At 40.6% G+C, this 25,436-nt stretch overlaps 1 protein-coding gene across 4 annotated transcripts in view; it reads right to left on the reverse strand.

Moving 5' to 3' along the window:
• The window catches only part of LOC122550778 (high affinity cationic amino acid transporter 1-like), a 73,205-nt gene extending 48,281 nt beyond the window's left edge, over window positions 1–24,924 (reverse strand). For 2 of the 4 annotated variants that reach the window (XM_043692031.1, XM_043692027.1), the window contains exons 1-2: window positions 24,640–24,924; window positions 12,716–12,802 (exon numbers count right to left, since the gene is read on the reverse strand). The gene's annotated coding sequence lies outside the window, so the exon portion shown is untranslated. Of the gene's footprint in view, window positions 1–12,715; window positions 12,803–12,903; window positions 13,118–24,639 lie in introns of those variants that run through there. The other 2 variants (XM_043692028.1, XM_043692030.1) reach the window with 2 other exon arrangements.
• Between the last annotated feature and the right edge of the window lie 512 nt (window positions 24,925–25,436).

Genomic DNA, 25,436 nt, shown 5'->3' on the forward strand with positions numbered 1-25,436 from the left:
GACATGCACAAATTCAGCCGGCAGCAAGTAACTGACTTGCAGTCAGCTGTGGATGATAAAGGCCACCTCCCTACCAACTACAACATGACTGGCTCCTAGCTAGCTGAACAACTTGTGGGTGTCAATGATACTGGCAGAAGCCTTTGGACTCCAGGAGGGGAGGTGGCGTGTCTCTCTGCAGTAGAAGATAACTGGTTTCCTACAGCCATGAGGTATCTTCTCCCACCAGTTTCTGTAAGTGATGCTTTTATCCAATAAGTCAGAGACTTACTAATCTGTGAACCCATCACTCTGTCTCCTGTAAAAAAAAAAGGTGAAAAAAAAAGAGATTCTCTTGGCTGTCTGTAAGAGAATCTGTGGATGCCTAGAAAGCCTGGAAAATTAAAAAGCCACTGAACAGAAAGTGATCAACATCAGGCCAAGAAGTAAACTCATCCTGTGGGAAAGGGAATTCAAGAACAGCAAGTCTTGACAAGTAGTGAATTGGAACAACTGAACTACTTTGCCATATTTTTTCCCATTCACTCACAACACCAATGCTTTTTGTCAGGCTATGTGGGTATATGTAGGAGGAATTTAATAAGGTGGTTAGTGTTTCAACTCATCGAGTTATATGTTGACACTTCATAATTGTTTAGCTGTTGCACGAATCTATTTGGAATAAACAGCCATTTCTGTTAGCTGCATGCTCTCTGTTTACCTGGGTCTGAACAGACAGGGAAATTGAGGATTTTTTTTAAAAAATAAAAGTAGTTTGATCATTGTTTTAACCTTTCAGATGATTATGGAATTAATAGGGCTTTATTGTGGTACATTAACCTAATGAAGTGACACAACCTATGAAGGATTCATGCCTGCCTGCAAGAGGATCTGTGGATGCCTAGAAAGTCTGGAAAATTAAAAGGCCACTGAACAGAAACTGTAAGCAACATCAGGCCAAGAAATAAACTTATTTGACTTTAACCTCTGTCACAATGTGCCCACCTTGTGAAGCACATTAATCTAACTTTCACATGCCCAGTTGGGCAGATAGATGTCAGATGAAGTTGAATGTAGAGGGGAATAAGGTGACATATTTTAGCAGCAACAACAAGAAAGGATGCGCAGGAGCAGAGACACACAGGTGTGCGCATGCATAAGTCACTGAAGGTAGTAGGACAGGTAGAGTCAGCAGTTAAAGCTCGCAGTATCGCATGCTATATTAAACTGCGCACAGGAGCAAAGAAATTATACTGAACTAGTATTGTGCACTTTTAGACTCCAACTGGAGTATGGCATAAAGTTGTGCACACAATGCTTTAGGAAGTATATGAACACAGCAAAGAGTGCACAAAAGGTTTATGAGAATGACCGCAGGGATGTTTAGTTGCGAGAAACTTTAAAGAAGTTGAGACAGTCGAAAGAGGCTTCCAAAATCATGACTGGACAAGGCAGAGAGAGGGCGAAACTACTCCCTGACACAAAAGGATTCAGAACAAGAGGTAAAATGTGCAAAGCAACAAATGAGGTTGGAAGAAATACAAAACATTAATTTATTCACCCAGCAAGTAATTAGGGTCTGGAATGCATTTTCTGGAAAAATGGTGGAGACAGGTTCAATTGAAGCATTCACAAGGACATTGGCTAATTAGTTAAATTGAAACAATACTCAGGTTAAGAGGAAAAGGCAAGACAAATACTGGTCATTCTGCTATAATGCGACAATTGTGTTCCTCTGCAACCTTGCTATAGAAAACTGTTATAGAAAATCGCTCTGTAGAAGACCTCGAATAGAAACTTGCTATACCCATTCAGTAGACACTTACAAGTTATCCAAACCACGTTCACAATTTATCAATAACGTTACTGCCAATTCATGCTGATGAAATGTGCACCACAACAGAATAGTCTGTACATTAAGTCATAATTATTCAGGGTGCAAACACAACAAGCTGAACAGCACCTTGACAATTCTGTGAACTTGCTGCACCAGTGACAATTGCACCTCCAGCTGGTTAGGCCCATCACTCAGGAATTCCCTCCTTAAATCCCTACAACTCTACTACTTTGTGCTCCTGGCCCTTTACAAAACCTAATTTAAAAATAAACACTTCTGACCAGTTTTTTGCTCACCCATTTTTCTTTGGTTCTGTGCAACTTGTGCTTGACAACATTTCAGTTCAACACCTTGAAACATTAACCACAGGAGCATGGAAAGAAGCCCTTTGGTCCAACTCGTTCATGCTGACCAAATTTCCCCCAAAGTAAGCCAATCCCATTTACCTGCATTTGGCCCATATCCCCCTAAACCTTTCCTATTCATGTACTTGTCCAATGTCTTTGAAATGTTGCATCTACCACTTCCTCTGGTAGTTCATTCCATACACAGACTACCCAGTGTGTGAAAACATTGTCCCTCAGGTCACTTTTAGATCTTTCCCCTCTCACGTTAAAACTATACCTTCTAGTTTTGAATTCCCCAATTTAAGGAAAAGACCTTTGCTATCCATTTTACCTATGCTCTTCATGATTTTTATAAACCTCGATAAGGTCATTCCTCAGCTTTCTAAGCTCCAGTTATAAGCTCCTTACAACTCAAGCCCTCCAGTCCCAGTACCATTCTTTGTATGACTCCATGGAAGAGTCTAAGTAAATGCCGCTCTAATTGCTAAATGTGGTGTTCTGATATTATTCCTCGAAAGGTTTTACCTACTACCATGCACAAAAACTTGGTCATTTCTTTGCAGATTCATAAAAACTGCATATGAACATGTCTATCTGGAGATTACTGTATTGCTCATGCAAAACAAAATAGCTAATTTGCTGCCTTTTTGTATCTGCTGTAACTGACAATGTATCCAAAAGTAAATCTCTCTCCTTGTATTATACTTGGAATTTAAATATAAAGAGAGCCATCTGAACCTGGAGACAGATAGTATTATTAAGAAGGACAGCACAAATTACAAAACATCAATAAACTTGCATAATCGGCATATGATGATTTCAGCTCAGAAGTGCGAGATACTGCATTTTTTGTGCAAGAAGCAAAGAAATCAAATATTAGTTGGAAAGCAAGAATTTAAAAGGAACAACAGGATCTGGGAGTACAAATCTGCAAATGAAAGGCCACAGAACAAAACAAACCAAATCAAGAATTTACTTCTGGGGGATTTGTGGAGAAGTTATTAGACTTGTACTTCCACTCAGATAGACCGCACTTGGGAGTAGTGCGTAATTCTGGTCATTATATCATACTTTTCACTGTAGCTTCAAGATGTGTGACAATAAACAAATGATTCACCAATAAGAATGTAAGACAATGCAGAGGAGATGCACATTATGGTTACAATGACACATGCAGCCTCGTGTTTCTGGTGCTATCAGGGAAGGATGAACCAGTAGGGTCTCTTCGGTCAGGATGGGGTGAGAGGTGTTTAGAACGTTGAAAGCTCCTCATGGAGGGGATACAGAGAATATCTCCATGTGGGAAAAAGCGCAACTTAAGAGAGCACGAACAGAAGATATTCACGGAGAAATCCAAAGAATGGAAAGAATCTGCAACCCGCTACCACAGACACTGGTGGAGGTGAATGGTATAGATACATTTCTGAGGGAGCCAGATAAACAGTTATGCTGACAGCTAGATGAGGAAGAATGGATGGTGATTTAAGTACAAAATTAATGCTAGTATGAACTGATTGGGCTAAATGGATTGCTTCTGCACTGCATATTCTATGTAATTTCTATGAATAGCTGATTAGGTTACAGAAATTAAAATTGAATCCTCTGCCTTGTATTAGAAATCACTCCTTTCAACACTTGTCAGGAGGGTGTGTCTGTGCAGCAAATAATATTTTAAGATGCAAAAAATGTTAAGCATTCTTTTGCCCTTTAGGGAAATTCTCTTCTATGAGGAGGCTTCGCCCACACACATGCCAGAAAATCATACACATGCCTGAATTTCCAGGTGTCTTCAATCCAATTCCCTACTGGAACTGCAAAGTCAACCAATTACCTAATCATCTCAAGGAGAGAAACTATAAATGCAGCGAGTTTCATCAAACTCCATGGTTTTCAAGCAATCAAAAATAAGTATTTGGTGGATTTTGAAAACATCAAAAAAAAACTTCCTTTAGAAGCTCATTTGTGAATCTTTCTTCATTCAGCCATCAGCTTGGGCTCTGTAATAACTGCCTTGCAAGAGGCACAGTTCTGCTTGAATCACTTGAACATCTACTCTCTCCACCAAAACCATGCCCCCACCATGAAGAACAGAAGAAAGACTGTATTGTGAGAGTTTTCATCTTTCAGAAGAGTTGTTTAACTGAATTCTGTTTACCCTCTAATGTAGATACAAATTCTCCAGTTGTACAACTTTTCACGAAACATTGCGAGAATAGATCACTTGAACATCTACTCTCTCCACCAAAACCATGCCCCCACCATGAAGAACAGAAGAAAGACTGTATTGAGAGAGTTTTCATCTTTCAGAAGAGTTGTTTAACTGAATTCTGTTTACCCATCTAATGTAGATACAAATTCTCCAGTTGTACAACTTTTCACGAAACATTGCGAGAATAGAATATGTTTCACATATCTCAGCACAGTTGGTGGTGGACACACTCCCAGCTACCATCCCGTTTCCCTCCTCTCACAGGAGGCACATTTGTCGCTCTTCAATTATGAGCAGGCAGGAACCCATATTAACCACAAAACCACCTGCAACACCCAAAAGCTCCTTGCTTTTCATTACGTTAGGCCTATTCTGCAACTATATAGAACCTTGCGTCAGTGTTGTCAAATGGTTTCCAGAAGGAATTATACTTTGTCTTAAAACTTCATACACAAGTGGACAGCATACATCTTTATGTTTTGTCAATATTTCTAGTGACAATACTAATCATGACCCAGCTTTAAGACCTAGGATATTCTTAGTCCAACTCTTTGCACCCACTCCAATTGACTATTGTACTTTGGATAGTAAGAATGCCAAGAACAGAATGCAATACTGAAAAATATGTTTACCAACAAGAAACACTGGGGATTAAGTAAACTATTCCAAAAATTAAACATGCAAAGCACATCCTTGATACTTGTTTTGTTGGCAATGAATTCAATTTGGCTGAACAATTTCACAAACTGATCAATTAAACGCATGATGCAACTTTAATTTAAAAACAGAAATCTGGATAAATTCTGGCCACCTATTTCAAACCGCTGTCAATTTTACTTTCTGATTAAATGTGATCTCTTCTCATTGGCAGTCAACATCTGTCAAAATATTTCATAACACCCATATCAACGTGTGAAGTCTTACACATGCCCACATTAAAATTCGTTCCGCAATCCTCTTTACTCAGACTCCCATGAATGCTACTAATCTCCCTTGACTGTATGGCCTGTTACCATAGCAATTGTGATATTGTTCGCACGGAACAAACTCTAGAAAAACATAAGTCACTCATCTCAGACAGGATTGGTAAAATTTCCCACTGTCTACTATTTCAAAGTTTCTTTCAAATTCAACCAGTTCATTAGTTATTAATTACACGTACTTTAACATTATTTAAAACTGCAAATCTGGAACATTACCAAAAGGCTTCGAAAAAAATCATAATTAAATCAAAGAACCGGAGCAAGCTTGTCCCCAGATTTACTCCTGACCTCACAGAATTCCAGCATTTTTATGAATCATGACTTAATGCTTCCAAGCTACTTTGACAAACTATTATGACCTCTATAGTTTTAATAACAAGGTTTCCCTTAAGTTGTTTGATCATTTTCCCAGTATTGACACGAGACACTATTTCTTCTACAATCTTTTGAATTGACTACAAACCTGTGTTGAAGGCACTAGGTAATGTCCAGACTTTATGAAAGGCATATCCTGAAGTTGATAACTGAATGAATGCAAACTTTCAAAAGGACAAAGTTAAAAAAATCACACAACACCAGGTTATAGTCCAACAGGTTTATTTGGAAGCACTACCTCTTCATTAGGTGATTGTCACCTGATTAAGAAGCACCTGATTAAGAAGCACCTGATTAAGAAACAGTGCTCCGAAAGCTAGTGTTTCCAAATAAACCTGTTGGACTATAACCTGGTGTTGTGTGATTTTTTAAACTTTGTACACCCCAGTCCAACACCGACACCTTCAAATCATTTCAAAAGGACATTCAACTAAACTGTTGTTATGTGCTTAATGACCATTTAGGGTAAGGATGGAAATCCTACAGACAAACTTTTCAGCAATTGTCATTTGTGATCATTCCAGAAATGGAATCCAAATAGTGGCACATTTCATCGATGGATTAACTCTCCATCAACTAATTTTCAAGTTCTCTTTGTGGAAATGTTGTTGGTCCAGGTGGAAGAACAGTTTTGAAACCTGTCTTTGTTAATCTCTTAATCATCCACCTCAATGATGATGTTATTTAACTTCCACCAAATCAATGGCCACATTCAAAAATCTCTCTGGCAATGAACAAGATAAGAGCAAGGAATAAGCTTCTATCAAAGGAAGCTGTCATCAAGCTCAGCACCTGCAATACTGAAAGTCAGCTTTCATGAATGGCTTAAAGCAAGAGCTATTCTAAGTCACAAAGACCTGTGTGGTTTCTGCCTAGTTTATTGCCAGATGACATCTAGACTGCTCCAAGGCATTTCATATATAATGATCTACAGATTATTCCATAAAACCTTAGGATGGGGAATTTCAAGACTAGGGGGCACATTTTTAAAGGTGAGAGGAAAGATTTATAAACGACATAAAAAGGCTAGCTGTCCAAATTACAGAGATGTCTCAAGTCATACAGCAAGGAAACAGACCCTTCAGTCCAACCAGTCCATAATCCCAAGCTAAACTAGTCCCACCTGCCTGCTCCCTTCAAACTTTTCTTATTCATTTACTTATCCAAATGCTTTTTAAACACTAATTGTGTCCACATCCACCATTTCCTCAGCAAGTTCACTCCACACATGAATCACCCTGTGGGTATGAAATTCTTACCCAGAGGGTGGTTCACATGTGGAATGAACTTCCTGAGGAAGTGGTGGATGCAGATACAATGACAGTGTTTAAAAGGCCTTTGGTTAAGAACATGAATAGAAAGGTTTGAAGGGATATGGGCCAGGAGCAGGTAGGTGCAACTACTTTATCTTGGGATTATGATCAGCACGGACTGGTTGGACTGAAGGGTCTGTTTCTATGCTGTATGACTCAAAGCATCTCTAATTTTGACAGCACTCTCTGACATTGAATAGGCAGGCTAAACTCCAAGAAGCTACATAACTTAGTCAATTATCCAACATATTTTTCTTAAGATCATTCTTTCACAATTTGTTCACAATTAACAACATGAAACATTGCTGATAGCATTGCTACGAGTAAATGGGAGAATTGCCCATGCATATCTCTCAGTAAATAAAAATCACATGACACTGAGTTACAGTCCAACAGGTTTATTGGAAACCACAAGCTTTCGGAGCCCAGCTCTTTCTTCACTGGCTACCTGAAGCAGCAGGGCCCTGAAAGCTTGTGGTTTCAAATAAACCTGTTGGACTATAACCCAATGTCATATGATTTTTGACTTTATCCATCCCAGCCCAACACTGGCATTCCACATCATCAGTAGATAAAAACATACAATTAATATTCCAATAATTGCTCACTACAAGATAAAAGTGTAAAAGTTTCCAATGTGCTGTTGCTGAAAACTGCCAAAAGAGACAGTTTGGAAAAAGTTTTAAACAAGAAATCACCAGAAAGATAATTCTAAATCTGGATGCTGACAACTAATGGCATGGATTGGTTAAAAAAAATTGTAAAGGTTTTTCCAAAGATTTGCAAACATTCTTTATTTACTTTCATAAGGTTATCCAAATGTTTAAAGACTTTCCTGTGTGTTGTATGATCCAACTGAATTACTCCAATGATGAGAGTGAATGTTACGCTGCCTCATAAGAAGTTGACCTTACAAAGTACTAACTGAAGAAAAACGATTCTTGCTTCAATTGACTGATTGTTAGACCACAATTATGCGCAGTTGTCTCCTTATCTCAGAAAACATTTTATCACTATAGAATGAAACAAAGATTCACCAGATTTGTTTCCAGGACTTCAGGACTGTCCAATGGAGAGAGATTGTGTAAACTTGGCAGGTATTCTTAGAACTGAGAAATGGAAGATGACGTCATTGGAATAACAAAATGCCTGAATGGATGGACAGAGTAGGTGGGGGGTAATGATTGGGGAATCTCGAACTATAGATCATCATTTAAAAATAAGGAGGACCAAGATGGGGAGAATGGTTTGTGCTCGGGGGTGATGGATTTTTTTTACCCATCGGACCTGTGGAAGTTTAGTCCGAGTATATTTACAGGAGATCTGGATACATTTTTGATTATCAATGGCATAAAGGGTTAAAAGGTTGGTGTAGGTAAAAGACATTGAAGCGTTTGATCAGCCATGATCATACTAAACAGCTGAGGTGCCTCAACTGGCAGAATGGCCTTCCCTTATTGTGTTCACAACCTCACATTAGTTTAACTGAACCAAAGTTTGCAACTCGGAACCTAACTTGTGCCACATACCCATCACCTCAATGCTTGCAGAGTTTCCTTCAATTTTCAGACTCTCCTGCTCCTTTTCAATTCCCTTGTGGGCACTCACTTCTGTATTCTGCAGTCTTCTGAAGTAACAGGGCCCACCATAATCTCCGCACTCTTTCTCTTGCATCACCTCAATTTCAGCACGCTATTGGTGACAACTCTACTTTCATCCACCTGAATGCTCAGCTCTGAAGTCCAGTCTTTAAATCTCTCCATCCCTCTCTCCTCCTTGAAGATATAGGAACCAATATAGGAACAATATAGGAAACAGCAAGTTCAGGAAGGGAACTGAACAAGGGGAAGATGCGTGCAACATAGGCCAGATGTTGGGGTATGGGATCCGGAGGAGAATCATAGCATCCTGAATCTGTTATGTGCCAGCTAGGAAAGGTTTGGAAGAGTCAACTCTGGCAGTGATGAAGGCATGGATAAGATTATAAGACACAGCAGTAGAAGTAGGCCATTTGGCCCATCATCATGGCCCTATTCTGACATTGGCTGAGCTGAATTCTCAACTCCAATTTCTTGCTTTTCCCTGTAAATCTCGGTTGTCTTACTGATTAAAAATCTATCTCCGCCTCAAACATACTAGCGATCCAGTATCAACAGCCCTCTGAAGTAAATAGTTCCACAGATTCACTACTGTCAGACAAGAAATTTCAGCAACTTGTCTTAAACGGGCAACTCCTTAATTCTGATTCTCTACTTGGCTATTTCCAAAAATAATATAAACATTAAAACAAAAAGTAACAACCACCACCAGACAACCAAATTCTTCAACTCGCAAAAAGGTAAAAAGACAGAAACACATGGACAGAAAAGGGATAAAGAGAAGAAAATTCAACTGCTTAAAAGTAGAGTCGTAGAGATGTACAGCATGGAAACAGACCCTTTTGTCCAACCCACCCATGCCGACCAGATATCCCAACCCAATCTAGTCCCACCTGCCAGCACCCAGCCCATATCCCTCCAAACCCTTCCTACTCATATACCCATCCAAATGCTTCTTAAATGTTACAACTGTATCAGCCTCCACCATTCCTCTGGCAGCTCATTCCATATAGGTACCACCCTCTGTGTGAATGCCAGTGTTAGTTAATAAAATAACAATTTATTTTATTACATTTCCTCACACACGGTGTACGCTTATCAGTGAAGACATTTTGATCCAAATGGACATTTTTCACTAAGTTCTATTTTTCTAAAAAACAGATATGAAGAATGATATCGATGAGAAACATAAGGTAATCTTAGGCAAATTGCTTGATGATGACCAGACTAGAAAAAAAGCAGAAAGACTAGGGCACAAAATTGAACTAAAGCAGAAATCAGAAAGGTAAAGAGCAATGATGAGAACATTAACAGACTCAACCGTACGGCAATACAAGAAACATCCAAAAGTTCAGAGAAAACCTTCTACCTAAAAGAAATGGAAAATTGCAATTATTTATCATGTCCTTACACTGAAGTTCAAAACTAATAAGATCAGGCGTGAACTCTACAGTGGTTGAGGGGGCAAGACAAGTGAATATGAAGATGGATACAATCAATATTTTAGATACATTATTTATTTAGAAAATAAAACCCCAGGATGAACTAGGAAACATCCTAAGATTATACAAATGATGAGGGAAGAAACTTTCAAGGCCAAAACAATATTTTTAAGGTTTGATTGAGCAAGAACTCTTGCAAAGCTCAGGAATATGAAAATACTTGTATTAATTATTAACAAGGAAATCAATTAATTAGCAGAAGTACAAGTTATCTATGGTGAGGAGAAAGTCCTTAATGTAAAGTTACTTTCTGTTTATTTAAATAAATGGCAAATATTTACAAATGGGAAAACTACACTTAGAACTTACAAAGCATTCACTGAGGATGCAACATAATGCAGGGGGCATGTTAGAATGCCTAACACCATCAAACAGATGATGTTTGGAATTAGTACAAAGCAGATTCACTGGAATATTGTATAAATAAATGCAAATATAAATGAAGGACTTAAAAGTCTTCTTGAAGCACAGGGATAGTGTCCTAGGCTGGAAATGTGTTGCTGGAAAAGCGCAGCAGGTCAGGCAGCATCCAGGGAACAGGAGAATCGACGTTTCGGGCATAAGCCCTTCTTCAGGAATGGGGAAAGTTTGTCCAGCAGGCTAAGATAAAAGGTAGGGAGGAGGGACTAGGGGGAGGGGCATCGGAAATGTGATAGGTGGAAAGAGGTCAAGGTGAGGGTGATAGGTCAGACTGGAGTGGGGGCGGAGAGGTCGGGAAGAAGATTGCAGGTTAGGAAGGCGGTGCTGAATTCGATGGATTTGACTGAGACAGGGTGGGGGGAGGGGAAATGAGGAAACTGGTGAAATCCGAGTTCATCCCTTGTGCTTGGAGGGTTCCTAGGCTCAAGTCCCACCTGCTCTACGGGTGCGTTATAACATCTCTGAACAGGCTGATTAGAAACATAGGTACAATGAAGGACTTCAAAATTTGGTGATTTTTTTTATTCAAACAGAATAGAGGTCAATAAATAATTGAATATTATATTTCAAGAATAAAAAAAGGATAGAAAGGAATCTAGAACATAAGTTAGTGGTTCAGGCAGAACTGTGCCAATACAGACTCTCCAAATGGATGAAGAAAAACTTCTTAAAAGTAAATGGGAATACAATGGTAAATGTAATTAGAACCATTTCCTTTTGGGGAAGACAAAGTGGTTGGGTCAAATAGGAGTTAATAATAAATAGAGAGAGGATATTTACATCAGGAAGGAAGGGAAACAAGGAGAATAAAGCAGCAACTCAGAAAGGAACACTCAAATGCTTTGAGTATTGGATCCCGTGGCAATAACTACAACTTTTAAAAGTCAGATGCAATGGCAAATCTACAGACAAACATTAACATGGCTACAACTGGGGGTCTCAAATTTAAATTTCTAATCCTTTTTTAAATTCATTTTGTGGTGCTGCCTCTTACTGTCTCTACAGCCAATACTGTGAAATCTCTGTCCTCCAATGACTGTTTCTTGTATATCCCTCGTGGTGATGCCTTCAGCCATCAGAGCTCTCTGCTCTAGAATTTCCTCCTTAAACTTCTCTGTCTCATTTTCCACAAGGGCCTATTAAAATCCAGCTCTTGTCTTTCACCCTAATATTCCCCTCTTTTGCTCAGTGTTAATATGTTCCAAATTAGATGCTGATGAAGTATGTTGGGACATTTTATTGACAAGAAAGCATTCCATAAATGAGTGCTGATGTTAGGGTCATGTACACAGCTCTATGCACCGTGTACTGGATAGATGTCAAAGTAATAGAAAGGGTACAACACAGATTTCAATTGTTGCTGCCAAACATAAGAAAATATAAATACAAAGATTTGAAAAATTGGATCTATTTTCATTAACATGGGAGATTTGAGTAATTTGATAAAAGATGGATGAAGAAACCATTAGGGTTGAGAACAATGGGCATGGCTAAAACATTAAACACAAGAGATTCAGAATAGGGGGGCTCAGTGAGTGACCAATAGAAACAGTGCCCACATTTAAGAGTAAGTTAAATATGTGGTTAAAGGAAGGAGAAATATGGGATTGGGACCATAGCTCATATGGAAGCCAAACAGCAACATATTTGTGTACTTTAATTCTTATTTAACTTCTATAGGAAAGCCCTACATTAAAAGTCCTGTAGGGCTTTAGAATATTTGTTACTTGGCTAAAATGATAATGAGACCATAAAAAAAAAAATCAATGTTTCTAAGACAGTGTTTCATCTGTGGACAACAAGTGAGTATGATAAGCTGGAGTTGCAGGTGAATGCGTCACATTCCAATCCATCAGGGAAGGAAGAGTCAGAAGGCTACCAAGTGCTTTCAATTGCCCTGACAGAAGGAAATTCAAAGTTAAATTTAACACTTGCTATACAGTTTTGGCTTCGGGAAGAATCGTGACATCAGGCATCCGTAACCCAAAAGAGGAAAACCGAGGCAGAAGGCCGGGTATTTCTTCCACACAATCCCAACTTTTTTGGAGACACAGGTCGATTGACTGGAGAAGCTCCAAAATAGCACAATAGCAATGCACTTCAGTTCTGCTGAAAGAGAGAGAGGAAGAAAGGTTATATTTACATGACTTACCAGATGTGGAGCCAAGAGACTGCTGCAGGCTTGAAGTGGGGAAAGTCAGAGAAAACTACAGTAGCAGCCAGGAATGAAGATTCATTTCTGTTTGGAAATACAAATGTACACAAAACTAATATTGTTGAGATATTGTAGTCTTATCACTGTTTGTACCTATTACCAAAATAATAATTGAAACACTTAACTATGTGATTTGCCTGTACTGCTCGCAAGACAAAGCTTCTCACTCTGCTTCGGTACACTTGACATTCAATTCAATGACTTTGAGCCAAGGTCCAGTCAATTTGTATTCTTCAGCAGATTTGTAACTTTGCAATTGCATCTGTTTGATGAATAAGTGTCAAATAATTTAATAACACTCAAAAGTTATTCCATTAAAGGATTACCAGGTCCCACTTCTTCCCAGCCATGGAGGCAGAGCTGTGGAATCAGCTACTTTAAATATGTGTCTAAGAGATCCTGATCTGCAATCAATGCCAATCAGCAGTCATCACTACTACAACCGTGTGCAGATGTCAGCACTTTTATAGGCTCCATATTTAATCCCCTTACCTCATTAGGTATTGTAAAAATGCATCCCATCCCCAATGAGTGCTTCCAGCTTTCCTCTTTTCAATGCTGTTTCAGGATGTTCATTGTTGGTCATCCCATCCCCATATCAAGGTGCCAAATCAGAGAATTAACATAACTAAGTACAATCCTAGTCGTTCTTAAAGGCAGGATGATGTTAAACTCAAGAGGGTTCAGAAAATATTTCCAAGGATGCTGCCAAGACTAGAAGGTTTGCGCTACAGGGAGGGTTGGATAGGCTGGAGCTTTTATCCCGTGCGAGTCAAACGCTGAGGGGTGACCTTATAGAGGTTCATAAGATCATCAAGGACATGGATAGGGTGAACAGCCAATGCTTTTTTTCCTAGGGCAGGGGATTACATAGGCTAAAGGAGAGAGTGGGAAGATTTAAAAGGAACCTAAGGAGCAGATTTTTCACACATAGGGTGATGAGTGGATAGAATGAGCTACTAGAGGAAGCAGAAGAGGCGAGTACTTTTATAACATTTAAAAGGCATCTGGCTGGGTATTTAAACAGGAAGGATTTACAGGAATACAGGCCAAATGCTGGCAAATGGGACTAGGTCAGATTGGAATATCTGGTTAGCACAGACAAGTTGAACCAAAACGTCTGTTTCCATATGCAATGACTAAGTCCCAACCTGATTTCTTTGGATGGGTACAGTATTCAACCTACAATTCTGCTTAGTCAATTTACATTGGAAATAAAAATAATCTTAGCAATGAATTGAGCAGAAAGGAACCTACTTTAGTTCATTTTGGAACTGACTAGTAGTATTTTGGTTTGTCCTACTCAGGATACCAGATGTGGGCAGAGAGTTGAGTTTATGAAAGATAAAAGTGTCACACTCATTCCACAAGACAACAATGAGTAGGAACAGACACAAAAAGTATGGCATGCATTTCATTCTAGGAATTTAGTTAATTTGATAAAGCGCAATGGCATTTCTCCCTCATTCCCTCCTTTGATCTCCCCTTGGCATGGGATGCCAGAGCCACACGCAAGATCAACATTCAATACCCAGGTAATAAATTCCCCCCAGCTTGGCCACTTGTCAGGGAGTTCTTTAACATAAATAAAAATACTTATTTATGGCATGGCATCCCTGACCAATAGCATTTCACATTGCTAGCTACTGCCCACTTTTGTTTACTTCACTAACATCACGAGTCAAATTACAACCCATGTTTGAAGGTCAACAGCAAACAATTTGGAATATCAAACGGCCACTTCCCTTATGACATACTTCATATAGCACTAAAGCACATTATGCTGCGCAGCATTCCTGTTACAAAGATTCTGCACTGGGTTACTTCATTTGTCTTTCTAATACTCTTCTTGTAGGTTTGTTTAGGGATAAATGATTATAATCATTATTATATGTATTTTGTTCTATTACACATTCCTTCCTTCAGTTCTCTCCCACTATCCATGCTCAGTTAGCTGGATGGCTAGTCTGTGACACAATGATGTCAACTGGCTTCATGGGTTCCATTCCTACACCAACTGACATTACCATGAAGGTTCACCTTCGCAACCTTACCCCTCAGAATAAACTCACCAATCATCTTGCTTTCTGTGATGAAGCAGCCCTCTTGTCTGGTAGGACTGTGGTGACTTTACTTTTACATTATTTTAGTTAATCCTACTGCATCTAGTTCCTCCATACAGGACAATCCTTCCAGTTCTACCATTCTTTTTAGGATTCCTTATAAGCAAGTTAATTTACTTAACTAGCTGTTAGACACATTTATTTTTAAATTGTGATTTTATGCTTATTTTCTATAATTGTATCTGTCCTTCATTGTTACCAACCAAACATCTGAGCATAGCCGAAGATAAAGGAAAGTGAAGTGTAAATCTTCTCACAAGATTTCTCTCTCCGTCTTATTCGATTAAATTGCTTCCCATAGTACCACTTATACTGTCGACTAGGATACTAATACTATTCTGTTTCAGGTTCCAGCAGTACAGTATGAAAACCAAAATAACTGTAGGTACTGTAAGTCAGAGACAAAAACAGAAATTGCGAGAAAATCTCAGCAGGTGTGGAGAAAAATCAGAGTTTCAGTTCGAGTGATCCTTCCTTAGAATTATTTTTCTCCAGTAGTACAGTTCCTTCCTGTCCTAATTCTGCTACCATCCTTCCATAGTCTTTCATCCATGAAACCATATTCCTGATCTGTCCAATCTAGGTTACCATCCTCAACCTTCTTTTCTTTTAAACGGAGTTCCTAACTTCTGACTTCACTGACACTTTCTTTCTTTGTTAGGAGGACTCTTTTAACTTGTTTCCTCAACTAAGCTGGGCGGTTGCTGCAGGTTACTGTCTACCTCAAGGGATGAACATGACCCAACGTCTGTCCGTCTCTCTCTCTCTCTTTGTCTCATCCCCCTCCACCCCCTCGAACTGTAATAGCCCTATAATGGCACAGTCCCGGGCCACATGATGGCTGAAGAGTAACATCCGTGTTAACTTGAATGGGACGGCTGGTTATTACAGCTATAATATCACCCTGAGACATCTCAATCATCCAGGCCAACTCCTTAGAGTCAGAGATGTACAGCATAGAAACAGACCCTTCGGTCCAACCCATCCATGCCAAGCAGATATTCCAGCCCAATCTAGTCCCACCTGCCAGCACCCGGCCCATATCCCTGCAAACCCTTCCTATTCATATACCCATCCAAATGAATTTTAAATATTGCAATTATACCAGCCTCCACCACTTCCTCTGGCAGCTCATTCCCTACACGTACCACCTCTTACATGAAAAAGCTGCCCCTTAGGTCCTTTTATATCTTTCCCCTCTCACCCTAAACCTATGCCCTCTAGTTCTGGACTCCCCGACCCCAGGGAAAAATCTTTGCCTATTTATCCTATCCATGACCCCCATAATTTTGTAAACCACTATAAGGTCACCCCTCAGCCTCCGGACTCCACTTTCAAGGAACTAGGAAACTGCACTCCAAGGTCTCTTTGTTCAGCAACACTCTCTCGGACCTTACCATTAAATGTATAAGTCCTGCAAAGATTTGCTTTCCCAAAACGCAGCACCTCGCATTTATCAAAATTAAACACCATCTGCCACTTCTCGGCCCATTGGCCCATGTGATCAAGACTCTGTTGTAATCTGAGGTAACCCTCTTCGCTGTCCACTACACCTCCAATTTTGGTGTCATCTGCAAACTTACTAACCATACCTCTTATGCTCAGATCCAAATCATTTATGTAAATGACAAAAAAGTAGAGGACCCAGCACCGATCCTTGTGGCACTCCACTGGTCACAGGCCTCCAGTCTGAAAAACAACCCTGTCTTTTACCTTTGAGCCAGTTCTGTATCCAAATGGCTAGTTCTCCCTATATTCAGTGAGATCTAACCTTGCTAATCAGTCTCCCATGGGGAACCTTGTTGAACGCCTTACTGAAGTCCATATAGATCACATCTACCGCTCTGCCCTCATCAATCCTCTTTGTTACTTCTTCAAAAAGCTCAATCAAGTTTGTGAGACATGATTTCCCACGAACAAAGCCATGTTGACTATCCCTGATCTGTCCTTGCCTTTTCAAATACATGTATATCCTGTCCCTCAGGATTCTCTCCAACAACTTGCCCAACACTGACGTCAGGCTCACTGGTCTATAGTTCCCTGGCTTGTCCTTACTACCTTTCTTAAACAGTGGCACCACGTTAGCCAACCTCTAGTCTTCTGGCACCTTACCTGGGACTATCGATGATACAAATATCTCAGCAAGAGGCCCAACAATCACTTCTCTAGCTTCCCACAGAGTTCCAGTGTACACCTGATCAGGTCCTGGGGATTTATCCACCTTTACCCATTTCAAGACATCCAGCACTTCCTCCTCTGTAATATGGACACTTTGCAAGGTGTCACCATCTATTTCGCTACTTTCTATATCTTCTACATCCTTTTCCACAGTAAATACTGATGCAAAATACTCGTTTAGTATCTCCCCCATCTCCTGCGGCTCCACACAAAGGCTGCCTTGCTGATCTTTGAGGGGCCCTATTCTCTCCCTAGTTACCCTTTTGTCCTTAAATGAATTTGCAAAAACCCTTTGGATTCTCCTTAAGTCTATTTGCCAAAGCTATCTCATGTCCCCTTTTTGCCCTCCTGATTTCCCTCTGAAGTATACTCCTACTGCCTTTATATTCTAAGGATTCACTCAAACTATCCTGTCTATACCTGACATACACTTTTTCTTAACCAAACCCTCGATTTCTTTAGTCATCCAGCATTCCCTATACCTACCAGCCTTTCCTTTCACCCTAACAGGTATATATTTTCTCTGGATTTCTCGTTATCTCATTTCTGAAGGCTTTCCATTTTCTAGCCGTCCCTTTACCTGTGAACATCTGCCTCCAATCAGCTTTCGAAAGTTCTTGCCTAATACTGTCAAAATTGGCCTTTCTCCAATTTAGAACTTCAACTATTAGATTAGATTACTTACAGTGTGGAAACAGGCCCTTCAGCCCAACAAGTCCGCACCAACCCTCCGAAGAGTAACCCACCCAGACCCATTCCCCTACATTTACCCCTGCACCTAACACTACGGGCAATTAGCATGGTCAATTCACCTAACCTGGTGAATTTTCTTGGACTGTGGGAGGAAACCAGAGCACACAGAGGAAACCCACGCAGACACGGGGAGAATGTGCAAACTCCACACAGTCAGTCGCCTGAGGCGGGAATTGAACCCAGGTCTCTGGCGTTGTGAGGCAGCAGTGCTAACCACTGTGCCACCGTGCTGGCCTTTCTCCAATTTAGAACTTCAACTTTTAGATCTGGTCTATCCTTTTCCATCACTATTTTAAATCTAATAGAATTATGGTCGCTGGCCCCAAAGTGCTCCCCCATTGACACCTCAGTCACTTGCCCTGCCTTATTTCCCAAGAGTAGGTCAAGTTTTGCACCTTCTCTAGTAGGTACATCCACATACTGAATCAGAAAATTTTCTTGTACGCACTTAACAAATTCCTCTCCATCTAAACCCTTAACACTAGGGCAGTCCCAGTCTATGTTCGGAAAGTTAAAATTCTCTACCATAACCACGCTATTGTTCTTACAGATAGCTGAGATCTCCTTACAAGTTTGTTTCTCAATTTCCCTCTGACTATTAGAGGGTCTATAATACAATCGCAATAAGGTGATCATCCCTTTCTTATTTCTCAGTTCCACCCAAATAACTTCCCTGGATGTATTTCTGGGAATATCCTCCCTCAGCACAGCTGTAATGCTATCCCTTATCAAAAATGCCACTCCCCCTCCTCTCTTGCCTCCCTTTCTGTAGCATTTATATCCTGGAACATTAAGCTGCTGGTCCTGCCCATCCCTGAGCCATATTTCCGTAATTACCATAATATCCCAGTCCCATGTTCCTAACCATGCCCTTCCCTCATCGGCCTTCCCTCTTAGGCCCCTTGCATTGAAATAAATGCAGTTTAGTTTATTAGTCCTACCTTGTCCCTGCCTGCCCTGACTGTTTGACTCGCTTCTGTTCTCAACTGTACCAGTCTCAGATTGATTTCTTTCCTCACTATCCCCCGGGTCCCACCCCCCCCACCTTACTAGTTTAAATCCTCCCAAGCAGCTCTAGCAAATCTCTCTGCCAGTATATTAGTCCCCTTCCAATTTAGGTGCAAACCGTCCTTCTTGTACAGGAGACTTCTACCCCAAAAGAGATTCCAATGGTCAAAAAAATGTGAATCCTTCTCCTATAGACCAGCTCCTCAGCCATGCATTCATCTGCTCTATGCTCCTATTCCTGCCCTCACTAGCTCATAGCACGGGGAGTAATCCAGATATTACTATTCTCGAGGACCTCCTTTATAAATTCCTGCCTCACTCTCTGTAATCTCCCTTCAGAATCTCAACCCTTTTCCTTCCTATGTCATTGGTTCCAATGTGGACAATGACCTCTTGCTGGCCCCCCTCCCCCGGAGAACATTCTGCATCCTCTGAGACATACTTGATCCTGGCACCAGGGAAGCAACACACCATTCTGATTTTTCGCTGCTGGCCACAGGAACATCTGTCTGTACCTCGGACTACAGAATCCTCTAACACAATTGATCTCTTGGAACCCTCGTTGCATTAGAGCCAGTCTCAATAGCAGAAACTTAACTGTTCGTGCTACGTTCCCCTAAGAATCCGTCACTCCCTACGTTTTCCAAAACAGCATACTTGTTTGAAATGGGTATATCCACAAAAGACTCCTGCACTAGCTGCATACCTCTCTTACCTTCCCTGGAGTTAACCCATCTATGTGACTGTATCTCAGACTTTCCCCCCTTCCTATAACTGCCATCCATCACATACCGTTGCTGTTGCAAATTCCTCATTGCTTCTAACTGTCTCTCCAACCGATCCATTAGATCTGATAAGATTCGCAATCAACAGCATTTATAACAGATATAATCCGCAGTAACCCTTAAACTCTTTTTAAACTCCCACACCTGACAAGAAGCGCATATCACTCTACTAAATGCCATTTTTGCTGCTTCACAATCTACAGACCCAGAAAATAACACTGTCTTATTCCTCTACAAAACACTGCCCCAGGTTAAATTAATAGTTATGGCTTATATTTTAAGTTAAATCAAGAGACATATTTCAAAAAACATAAAATTAAGAAAGAACCCACTGTACTCACTACTGCACACTTTCTGTATGTCCCACCTAAAAACAATTAACTTATCTGCTTCCGTGTTGTGAACTTCACCCAAACAATTCCTCCAAGATTAGTTGTGAATTTCACTGTTTGTTAATTTTCCCAGATGCACTCTGATGTCCAGCGATGCATGAATTCAAACAGCAAAGGCAGTAACTGTGCAGGTTCACTGCTGTGTCAGTTTCTCTCTCTCTCTCTCCTGTACTGTCCTCACCATGTGCTTCCTTTGTCTGTTCTTCTCCCTTTTGAAACTGCTGTTGTTTTGACTTTGTTTTTCCCCAAAGTTCAGCAGTTACATTTTTGTTGGCCACTTGCTCCGAAGATCTTTCTGTGAGGAGGCCATTTGTTGCTGGAGAGCTAGACACTCTCTTAGGGATACGTCTGAGATCTAATAAAATACCTTTGAAGATGCTGCTGCTACATTACACATAATAACAGCATCTCAACAATTTTGCGCATTGCTTTACAAATGTCTTGCTCATCTGTCTTTGGTTGTGGACCATAGTGGAGTGTGAATTTGTCCCCTTATCCTTAACTGTGCAGTGGAAACTGACATAGCATGGGGTGGTGGGATCTGATGGAACCGCCTCATAGCTGTGTTCCAGCTGAACGTCTCAGATAATCAAGTAATAATTGAATTGGCGTTACCTCTTGTCAAGTGAATGCATAATTGATCAGATTTAGGAGTCACAAGAATTTGATGAAAAACATTTGGTGTTGCAAGTAGAGACATGAATAACTTCATCAGTAAGCACATCTTCCCAAAACTTGCCCTTTCGGTTGAGTCACATTGGTGAAACATGATCGGTCTAATATCGCAGAACCACCTTTGTGATCTCCCTTTGATGACTAATGAGTCACTGTTGCCCAGTCCGGCAGCTTCCCCTCAAGGTGGGACTTCCCCTGGAGTTTGATTGAAACCAACCAGAAATTCTGGCTCCACCCACCCACCCCTATTAACATGATCAGAGTATCAGAGGACAAGTGGATAAGGTGGTAAAGGAGGAGTGTCTGCTTGCTACCTTCATCAGTCAGAGCACAGAGTACAAAATTTGGCAAGTCATGTTGCAGCTGTACCAGACTTTACTCAGGCCACATTTCAGGTAGTGTGCACAGTCCTGGGTCACCACACTACTGAAAACATGTGGAGGCTTTGGAGAGGGTGAAAAAGAGATTTATCACTATGTTTCTTGGATTGGAGTGTATTAGCTTCAAGAACAGTTTGGGCAAACTTGGATTGTTTTCGTTGGTGCACCGGAGGCTGAAGGGCAACCAGATGGAAGCATATAAAATTATGAAAAGGTGTGGTTAAGGTGGAATGTCTAGGTCTTTTTCCCCAGGGTGGAAACATCAAATTCTAGAGGGCATAGATTAAAGGTGCGAGGTGGCAAGTTGGAAAAAAAATGGGCGAGAGGGCAGGAGATACCTGAAACACGTTGCCAAGGGTTACGATAGCAAAATTTAAGTGGCACTTAGACAGACACATGAACAGGCAGGTATAGACCATGTGTAGGCAGATGGGATTAGTTTAGAATAGTTTTGTGGTCAGCACAGACATGATGGGTCAAACAGCTTGTTCCCGTGCTGTACTCTTCCATGTAAAAATTCACCACAGTGTCGGACTGAGGACTGGTGCAAGTGGTCAGCAGCTTGCAAGCCCAGTCAGACCACGTGTGGAAGTCCTCTGCATTGATCTACTGCAGGCATTTTATGCAGAGTGCAATGTTTTATTAGTAACTTTATTTCTTATTTTACTAACTTTTACTATGAATAACTGTAGGTTAAGGTATCTTTTTCCTTTATTTCTCCATTTCGTACCTAAGATTTGTACCTAGCTACCTTGCACCTAAGATGTCGCCTTGTAGGGCAACATTGTAAACTTTTCACTTTAAATACTTCTGTACTTGAGTACATACAACAATAAACCTAATTCTAAATTCTAAGGCAGCGGTTATTAAGCCCATCAAAGTCTGTACTGACTCTTTCAAAGTACAATCCATTTGACCCTGCTATTTTCCCACATTCCTGCACTTTAAAATTTCAAGTATTTAACCAACTCCTTTCTGAGAAAGGACAATGGGATCTGTTTCGACCTGCCCGTCAGATAGTGTGTTCCAAATCCTAACCACTGATTGTATAAGAACATGGTTCCCTATGCCAACTTGGATTCATTTCCAATCATCTCAAACCTGTGCCTTCACATTATTGTCCCCTCATCTACTGGAGAGGTTCTCTTCATTTTGTGATTTTAAACACTTCTATTAAATCTTCTGTTAACCCTCAATATCTGAAGTAGCTTAGTCTACCGTACAACTGCAAACCAGTCCCTCTCCTTAATGACACTGCTGACAGAATAAATTTGAATGCTAGTTAGAGGCAATTTGGCAGCACCAGAGTGACTCCAAGCAGAGATACTCTCCACACAGCAGGCATTCAGTTTCCAGAGGTGTATCAGAACAGTATTGATTTATAACATACACAGAAACCCTTCAGTGAGAAAACTGGCCGTTCAGGCCATCAGGTCCACTTCGGAGAGCATCACACCCAGGCCCTTCCTCCTACCCCCGTAACTCCCATCGCTAACCCATCTACTTGCACATCCCCTGGGCACTATAAATAATTTAGCATGGCCAATCCATCTAACCTACACATCTTTGGACTATGGGAGGAAACTACAGCACATAGCAGAAACTCATGCAAAAACGGGAAGAACATGCAAAATCCACACAGTCACCCGAGACAGAAATCAAACCTGGTTTCTGGGTGCTGAGAGGCAGCAGTGCTAACCACTGAGCCACTGTGCCACTCCTTAAACAACTTGCAATAATATCTACAATATTTTCAACCTCTCTGGCAATTGTTCTTGATATGCAATACCGATACGGAATAGAACTTTGTCAGGAATTTTACCAACCACATCTGCAAGCCAAGTTTAAAATCAGCGTATTTTGAGAAAATGAAAACTTTCCCTATTTACAGCTATGTGGATCACACATGAAATAAATTTTGACAGTTCTCATGTAGTTACAAAAGAGTACAGATCTACAAGATAAAATTGTCCATTTTCCTGTATTATCACTGATGGACATTTTGCATGGGAAATGGGAAAGTTGCCACATTGTCCAGCAGTCCTGTATATTACCAGAGTACAGTGAGCATTTCGCTGCATGTGACCTTGGAGTTCAGAGAACTGCTTGAAATGAGAAGATTTCCAATGCCTAGAATGTGCATCATCCCTGTTGCTAAACTCAAAAAAATGCAATTAAAGTAGAGAATACTCTCCGTGGACCACTGTGATGATACAGTATGGGTCTTCAAATTTCAGATTTTCAAATAAGATTAGCCTTGGATTGCACATTCCTACAGTAATCATAATTCTAAATTTCTCTCTGAGGTTATCTCTGCAGGTACTAAGTTTTCTGTAAATAGACTGCTGTTTCACTCAGGCAGCTGCTACTGTCCTTCAGAAACTTGGACAGTGCTCAACTGGGAATGCCTTAATTTGACAGCAGTTAGCCAGACTAAAAAATGTACGCTGTGGTTTTCAGCATTAGGAGAAGAAAACGTACAAAGCAAGGCACTCCACTTGTAATGCAACTCTCAACTTTCTGTTTTTGGGTTACTGCTACATTATTACTTTTAGAAAATGCAACTAAAATAATACATATACACAAATCTTGTTGGAAAGAAAAATGACATCTGATCTCTAACCAACACTGAATCTAGTTCTAAATTAAAAACATTAAAAGCAAACCACTAGTAATATGGCATTACAATAATATTCATGACTTGATTTGCAGGCTTAAATTCACACTTTTATTCCCGGTAATCTGAATCAAATGGAAAAAAAAGCACAAGTTGTTTTTTATTTCCGATTGCCAATAACAATATTTTGCTTTTTATTCATAAAATACAAATCAAATTGCAAACAAAATTAATTTGTTGGATTGCTTTTATAACAGAATAACATAAAAAAACTGTACTAAATATTTTAGTTTTAAATATTTTTTCAGTCTTAGCACATTTAGGTTTTATATGTCTAACACTAAGAGTTGTGGCTGAGATCCTCATGTTCAACACAGGTCAATATTCAGAATGCAAACTTATTTTGTTGGCATAATCCAACTGCAAGTCCACGTCCCATGAATGAATAAATAAAAAAGCAGAAAAAACCCCCACAGTATCTGGCCCACCGAATGGATCTTTCACTCCATCTGGAAAGCGAGTCATTAACTGTAAGCTGAATAAACTAACATCTAATCGATTCTTTCGAATAATAATGGTTGTAATTGTTCAAAAAGACGATTGAGGTGAAATAGTAACCCCCCCACAGACACCTGAACAAACATACTCCTTTGCCTGAAGTGTGGGGAAGTTTGACTCGTTGTGTTTACATTGAGCAATTCTTGCATCATCCTCCTCACTGAGACTCACAGCCATGTGGCGACTGCAACTTCTCCATTGAAGCGTTCCGAAAACATCCATTTACGGGCAAACCCCCACCACCCCCCGACCCAACAAAACCCAGTCAGGGGAAAGGAAGAGTCTCTTAACTAAACTCTCTCGAAAGCTGATGATCGGGCGGCACTCGAGCTTCTTCAGAATCCCGTGCACACACACACAAAAAGAAGGTCGGATTAAAACGTGGCGCTTACCTTCCCCGAGCGGAAAAGGGCTTGGCTCCAGTGAAACAGCAGCTCTCCCCCAGAGCACCCGGGCTTTACATACAAGCGGCGACAGTGCAGGAGCGAGCAATGTTCACACGCTGTCCAAAAAAAAAATACAGACAGACAGACATACACAGACACACACACGGGAAGATATTAACTAAAATGCTGCATTGCTGAGTCCGGCCGGCCCGCCCGCGTTAATCAGAGGCGGTTCCCAGGGGCTCTGCATCATATCAATGGCAGCGTGACCTCGCCTTCTGCGTACAGCGCTTAACGTATAGGCGCTTCCCCCCCCGCCAGCTTTACCAGCGTATACTTTAAGGAACCTACCTGCTGCGCTTTTCCAGCAACACATTTTCAGCGTATACTTTAGCCTGTGTTTGGACACCTGACTTCAGCTGCTGTCGTCTCTCTTGCCAATACAATCAATCGGAATGGAGGAGGCCAGGTTTTCAGTTCTGATGGGGGAAATTAACTTAAACCTAATTCTTGTCTTTCTACATGTACTGTACATAAAAGCACTGGATCCTTTTCAACAGATTCCCAACATATTCAATGTCCTTGAAGAGGTCAAACTTGACTCATGGGGAGGAGGGAATGGGGGGTTCCTGACTCCTGGCTGACCAAAATGGCTCATCAAAGAAGGAACTGAACACATCGAAAGAATGTGACCAGAGGAAATCATCATTCATCACTGTGGGCTTTCACAGATCACCATGACTCTCTTCCACTCTCACAGTGAGTCCAGAGGTGGCTGTACAGCTTCCACAGGCTCTACTATA

The sequence above is a fragment of the Chiloscyllium plagiosum genome, chromosome 6, assembly GCF_004010195.1.
Source record: "Chiloscyllium plagiosum isolate BGI_BamShark_2017 chromosome 6, ASM401019v2, whole genome shotgun sequence".
NCBI lineage: Eukaryota > Metazoa > Chordata > Chondrichthyes > Orectolobiformes > Hemiscylliidae > Chiloscyllium > Chiloscyllium plagiosum.